The sequence below is a fragment of the Macaca mulatta genome, chromosome 5 (assembly GCF_049350105.2).
Source record: "Macaca mulatta isolate MMU2019108-1 chromosome 5, T2T-MMU8v2.0, whole genome shotgun sequence".
NCBI lineage: Eukaryota > Metazoa > Chordata > Mammalia > Primates > Cercopithecidae > Macaca > Macaca mulatta.
The window spans coordinates 155,718,620-155,726,496 of NC_133410.1; positions in this window are offsets into that span (position 1 = coordinate 155,718,620).

Genomic DNA, 7,877 nt, shown 5'->3' on the forward strand with positions numbered 1-7,877 from the left:
GTTTCCTGCCACTTTCTGCAATTCCTGCACTCTTGTCCATTTACTCCATTCTCTCTTTTCTGGGCATTCAAAATACAAGTCTTTCTCCACTTCACCTGATTTCCTCTCTGGGTTTTCAGAGGCCACTACCAGCTGTTGGAACATCCATCTCCATCAAGGTCTGAGCAACTGAAAGGGGAGAGGCTCACCTAAACTGCCTGATTGAGGAGAAGAAATCAGGAGAAGGTTGAAGCAGCATTCAAGCGGGAGAAAAAAAACCCATCTTAGCACTGCTGACAAACCTGGAAACACAGTGATCCACCAGGTTCATCGCTGGATCATTGGGCAATCCCCTCTGCCCTGGCACCTTTCACCGCTCTCCTTCAATCAATGAACATGACCAAGTGTCTATTACATGCATCATGTCCCATGCTAATTGGGCAGTGGGAAGAGGACAAGATGTAAAAGACCCAGTTCTATAAACTGTCAGCTTTTTGAGAGCTCTATATTCCCAGTATCTAGAACAGTAGATGGCACACCTTAGCCTCAAGTCAGTATTTGCTGCTTCAATTAAATAATCCTAGTTACTGCCTGGGTGGAATGGCTTGATGCCCTGCTTGGGACCAGGAGTTACAGATTTTAGTTAGAAACAAGGCTCTTCTCTGCTGTATTGCCAATCATGGGCGAGTTTGTATCCTCAGAGGGCAGTAGCTGTTTTCCTAGCATCATCTTTGCCTCATCCACCACCCTGGCACTGCACAAACTGAGCCCCCTGAAGCCTGGCGTTCCCTCCCTTCCTGAAGCGGCGTCCCCTTCCTTCTCGGAGGGTCCCCTGAGCTGCACCCCTCTGCCCCAGAGCTGTGCCTGGCGTCTGGCTGTCAGGAGGCACCGCGGCCCCTCCTGGCAGCTCCCGGCCGTCCTGAGGCAGGCGCGGAGCGGGGTCAGCGGGGAGTCAGGGCTCCCTGGGCCTGTCACTCAGCAAGACAGAGCCGGGGCTCCCTGACAGCCCTCCGGACCCTAGGGGATAACCATGTCCGTGTCTGCCTGTGCATCAGATCAGAGAGAACGAGGCGCGCTCCCCCGCCTAATTCCCCCTTTCCTGGAATGTCCACGAGTTCCTGCTAATGCTATTGTTTGCTTTTGCTTATGCACACGTAAGTCTCTGGTACACACACACTGTTTTGTTTTGTTTTTTCTTTTCCTTTCCTTTCTAAAGCTAACGGTTTGTGGCGGTGTGAAGATACGGCTTTGGGTGTGAATTCAACTGGGAAAAAGAAATGCAAGCAGAATTTAGAAAATAATAAAACCACTTAATACATTTCCAGATATGCCATTAATGCTAGCAAGAAAAAATATGGATAGCAATTATTTTTAAGTTCAGTGAATTGAAAAGATTGGAACTAGAATAGGATTTAAGTAAAGAAGAAATTACTTCTCTAAACCAATTTCTGGTTGCTGAAAATTCCCAGGATAAATTAAAGTATGAAAGAAATGATGACTTCATATTATCAAAATATACATAGATTTCTGATTTGTTTTAAATACATTTTATACTAGTAAAATTCATTGATGGTAGAGAATGTTTTCCAGTTATTCTCACTGACTTTAATTAAGCAGTTTCATATGTCTGGATTGTGTGTTTTGAGGTATGGCTCATGGACAGAGTATCGGTCCATATGTAGATTTTACCATTTTAAATTTGCATTGTTTATAAGATAGGCTTTGTAGTCAGGTAAACTGGGTTCACCTCCTCATGTAGCCACTTACTGTATCACGTTGGACAAACTTTCTGTAGATTTTTTCACCTGCAAAATTAGGGATAATAGTATTTCTTTCATGAGATTGTTGGAACATTACATTAGGTACTACATATAAAAACTAAAAACTGTCTCACACAGAGTTACCACACAATAAATATTAGTTATTTATTTCTGCTAACTAATTCTGCTCAAATGATAAGAAAACTATGGGCCATTTAAAATTAATAATAATGTCAACATATTTTAAAAATAAAATACTATTGTCCTATTTATACATTTTGGCATTTCTGAACTTTTTTGCAACATATATACAAACTCAAAAATAATTCATAGCTATAATATATAATTAGAATATATTGAAATGATAGAGCTCATTAGTAAACTTTTAAACTTTAATCAGTCTAAGATTTGGTTTGGAAGAGATCGAGAAACACATTCAAATCTCAACCTTATTTTACAGAAAAGTATTAATCTTATTTATTTGAAGTCGAGGTCAATAGTATAAATTCTGGGGATGGTTGATGAACCAATTTGCAAAGGACATGTCACTAATAGTCCCCTTCCTGACTAGAGACAATAACATAGACACCAGCCCCTATTTATGGTGGGACCAAAGGAGAATGTGTCATCTATCTAGAAATAATAGAACTTATTTTCAATACCAACTGTCTCACAGTCTATAATTTCATGTGAACCAAACACACAGCTATGATTAACTAAATCCTTCCACTTTTCAACTAGCTTTTGTGCACAAACTCATGTAAACACACAATACCAAATTAACTTTTAGTTGTGTGCTACTAATTCAATCACTTTGAAAACAGGTTTTTACAAAGGCAACAAAATACAAATTTAATATAAATATTTATTCTAAAAATTAAGCAAAGGGACACCCTTCTCACATCATTTTAAACAACCATTAAAAACAAAAATATTGCATATGTTTCTCATAAACTCCCTGTAGCCTCCTAGACCTAATTTTATTTCCTTCATTCATATTATTCCCTTTTAATTACATGATCAATAAATACTGATATCTGATGAGATCTGAAAATTATTTTTGAGACTTTTAAGTTTACTTTTTAGAAAACTTAAATCCTGGGAGGTAAAAATTTTGAAAATATTTGATTAGGAGATAAGGTATATCTCCATTTAAAGACGTTCTGAAGACCAAAAAAATAAAAATAGAATTTTAATTCCTCTGATGATCCCTTTTGCTATGTTTAGAATCCATTTCTTTCCCTCTGAAATTTCTAGATAAAATTCATCAGGTGGTGGTTGTAGTGGTGGTTGTGGTGATGATGGTAGTGGTTAGTAGTTTTAAGAAAATATTTTTTGGAGACTGTGATGTTTGGTACACTTATTTAAAGCCCTTCATTCTGAGGAACTGAATTATAAGATAATTCCTCGGTAAGGAAGAGAGAAGAGTGTCTTAACTGACATAAGGAATGATCATCACAACCAGTACAAAGGAACTTTAACAATCAATCAGCCCTATACCAGTTTAGCCACTGCTGGAGGATACATTTTTCTGTGCTCCCATTTCAGACTTGGTTAAGTCTGACCTGCAGCTACAGCTCAGAGCCACCAGAGGTCAGATTTTTACATCCCACCTGAAGAGATGCTAAACTTGAGTCTGAGACAGACAATGGTGTTTCTTTTCCCAGCACTTTCTCCTCTTCAATTTACCTTTATCACCACCAAATACAATATAAGAATATTATATATAAATATAAGAGACACATAGTTTACTTTCCTATATGGAAATGGCATCATGAGGAAAAAGTAAGGAAAAGGAGGAAATAAGAAGACAATTATTTTAAGATGAAAGCTGGTATTAAGGAGAAAGGGCAAAAACCGAACAGCCTTCAAATCATTTTAAAAAGACAAAGAGAAAGCAAAAAAAACCAAACAAACAAAAAACAAACAAAAAAACCCTATATGAGCATTCTGATTATCAAAATTGTATCATATTGATGTCTGTTTTTATTCATAAAAATAAAGCTGATCTTCCCCAAAACGATAGTACAAATAATATTGTGGTAGTAATATGGTGGTAGTGGTGGCAGCTGTGGCCACCAATATGTATTGAATGCATTGTTCTAATCACTTTATATACTATTATAACCTCATCATAGGGATGAGAAAATCAAGTGCAGAGGATTTTCTAATAGCTATCAGGAGCCTGGAAAATGTTTCTATCTTTTGCAACTATAATCTCACATTTGAGTGTTTGGCCAAAGATAAAAACTCAAATTGTTGGAGGAGCTGTTGGCATGAAGATATCATATTAATCCTAGGTTTATTCATAACAGAAAAATTTGGAAACAACCTATCTAATAATTGTAGAATAATCAAATAAAAATACCAAATAATATGTCGTTGTTACGATTAAAACTGTGAAGATTAGAAAAAACAAGAAAAATGTTTGGTGAAAACAAATTGAGAAAATTATATACATACCATAAATAAAACTGTATAAAATATGTGCATATATGCATAAGAATAAGGAAAGAAATCTGCTAGAAAAACAACGTATTTGTTAGGGTGTAGGATCATAGGCAAAAATTTTTAAAGTAATAATCCTGGAACATGTATTTTTAAACTGGCAAAGGAACAATGGGAAAAGCGTACCCTCCTGGGACTTGAGAGCATAAGCCAACTCAACTGATTTCACATCGCGCTTACCAGAAGTGAGTCCACCAGTCACACTTTGGCCTTCCTACTTACCATGTCCAGCTTGACTTACTGTATGCCTCAAAGCACCCAGACAGAATTCTCTCTGAATTCTTTTCCCTACCCTACTCCCTCTCCATAACAACAACCTCTTTCTCATCATAATAACCTGGGAATAAACATCCAGATTCCTGGGCTATACCTCAGAACAAATGAATGGGTGCAGTACCTGAAAAATTGTATTTTCTAAAAAGCTCTTCAGCTTTAAAAAATCAAAGTGATATCTTTTTTAGAGAGCAAAATCAATGAGGTAGAAAAGTGTACCCAACCTTTAAGGTTTTACCTTTCAGTTCACACCTAAATAAGTTCTTCCTCAGCCATGAGTGCTCCTTTTAAGGAGTTGTCTACCAATGGAAAATAAGAAGCCTACTTAACCTTCACAACCTCCAACTGTTGGTCAAAACCTATAGCTGTCGTTCTTCCCATGTCCCTGCTAGATGTCCACAATGAAAACATGCAAGTTGAAGAGAGTTTCAAATGCCTCTTTTTTAACCACATTATGGCAGGCAATAAATGCAAAAATGTAGTCACAGCTCCGCAATCAGAAAGAGGCAAAAAATGCAGCAATAGACATTCCTATGTGGTCAAGTCAAGCAGAAGGTAGGCTTTGTTCAGAGCAGACTTGAGGGAGCAGACAACTCTAGCAAAACAGTGATAAAGACTGAAAAAAGTAATGTTACCCACTTACCCAAAAGGGCTCTGACCTATGAGAACAACAGTCCAATAGACAGCATGGGGCAACAACAGTCTAGCACACAGTAAAGATGATGAGTGCTCATTCATTTATTCAATGAATATTTATTGAGTATCTACTATGTGCCAGGCACCATTGTAGATACTTGGAATACATCAGTGGACAAAACAAACACAATGCTTGTCCTTTTGGAGCTTACATTCCAGCAGGAACTTTGGACCCATGCATGAAGAGGAATTCAAACCAGATCAGGATCACATATACTCTCTTGGTCACACTCCAGACTAATTCTACAGGGATAAGGAATTGGAAATCATAGCAAGACTGTACAGTACATGCACACATTCCTTGTCACTTGTTTTATTGTGTGTGTACATATATATAATTACCAGTGCACACCGTTATCAATCATTCATTTATTTATCCATTTCATAAACAAGTATTGAGTGCCTACTCTTTACCCAGCCTTGGCTAAGTCATGAGCTTTTGCTATGTTCATAAAATGCTTAGTTTAAGCATCCCTTCAGGGATTGTGACATATTGATACCTCAATGGGGTAGAACCTTCTTGACTATTAAAATCAATATTCTGGTCTTCAGAAAGAATAAACTTGGAAAATATAATCCTAAAGAACACTTCTTTGTGGAAGTCTGTTTTTTATCAAAGGTATATATACACACATATATAAAGAGCTTCAAATATATATACATATATGTTTATATGTATATGTATATGTATATTTGTATATATACACAAATATATGTATATATGTATACATATTCAAATATATATGTGTATATATTCAAATATATATATGTGTGTGTATATATATATTTGAAGCTCTTTTCTTTCCGAGGAGATGCACAAGCCACTCACAGTGCCTTGGGCATTAATACATACTTGGGCTCACATATTTGCTGAATACATAGATGATGCTCTGTGATTCCCAGGTCAAAGAATAATCCCACATGAAGGCTGTGTCACTGCCATTTCTCCTCGCCTCACTGGTTAAACACTACACTCAGACTTGCAGTCATTGACTGAAGAAGATGACAGTTTCATTCCAAAGTAATGTAATATTGGCACATGGGGTCAACATCCTTTTGATTCCCAGATTGTCAGTTCTGCTAAGAAAAGCTCTTACTACATATGGAAATTGAGAACAACATAAAAATGAAGGACCCATTATAAAGAGAAAGAAAACAAGCCCAAAGATGTGTTAAAAGACAAACAGAGTCCACTTCTCAGAGGAGTCAAATGGTGTTTAGAATCCACTGCATTATCCCTGGTGAATACTGCAAGTCCTCAACTAATATCGTTTCGTTTGTTGTTATTTTGTTACAACACTGATAAGGAAAAGCATCAATTCCCAGCCAAGGGCACTGTCTGTGTGGAATTTGCACATTCTTCCATGTCTACATGGGTTTTCTCCAGCTACTCTGGTTTCCTCCCATACTGAAGATGTGCACATGGGGTGAATTGGTGCGTCTTCATGGTCCCTGCCTGAGTGAGTGTGGGTGTGGTGAGTGCACCCTGTGGTGGGATGGCATCCTGTCCAGGGTGGGATTCCTGCTTCGTGCCCTGAGCTGCAGGGATGGAATCAGGCCACCTGCAACCCTGAGCTGGAATAACTGGGTAAATTATTACCTTATTTGTTTTTATTAATCTTTCTTAAATGTATGTATATCTCACATTTATTTCAATGTTTAATATTAGAAGTGTTTTCATCTTTATTTAGAAGTTTAGCCAATTTTTGTGACTAGAAATATGTCATAGGAACTTAACTCATTTATATCAATTAGCCTATGGTAAAATTGGTTTTGTTATACATCATTTCACTTAAAGTCTCAGTTTCCAAGAACCTATGGATGACATTAAGTGAGAACTTACTGTATACAGATGATTCTTGTTATTTGTGCTGGCCATGTTCTATAAAGTCACCATAATCACTGAATTAGTAAATGTCAAACGATCACTCCTAGGGTAAATAGAGTGTTAGCTTCCTGAGAGCTTCCAATCACAGTGTTTTCCTCAACCAAAACACCATTTGTATCATATAAGTTATACAACAAGCCAGTCTCATCAGCTTTGGAAACCTGCTCTTTTACACAACATTGGTCCTGTGTGACATTTAGTGGGTTTAAAAAAAAATTCTTCTGTACCCTTGAACAACTGACATACCTTCTTTAAGCCACCTTAGTTAAATTAAACAGGGGCAGTAAATACAGTTTACTATATTTACTACTCACTTCTTACAGAGTTGGTAAGAAGATGAAATGGGATATTGTGCATAAAACCCCTAAAAACCCAATAGGCATTTGAATATAGTAGCTGTTGTCATTGTGTTGTATAACAACCAAAAAAAAAAAAAAAAAAAGTCATCCTAAAGAAGAAAATAAATGTCTTTAAGTACTGTCTTCCAAATTCAATTTTTTTTTTCGAAAAGACTGAGAAAATGTCCAAAGAAAACTGTATCTAGATGGAGGACAAACACCAAAGATCTAGCTCTACAACTTCTGTGAGAAAATAGAAATAAGTGAGACATTAACAAGATTTTTCCACCAATGCCATTACTTCTCACCATTCTGAGAATAAATTTTAAAAATCTTTCCATTTCAGTCCTCCTCAAACACTTCAAATTCAAAAGGGCAACTGCCCTTACCTTACATATGAAGAGAGTGCCACTTCTAGGTAAACAAAAAGTGAAA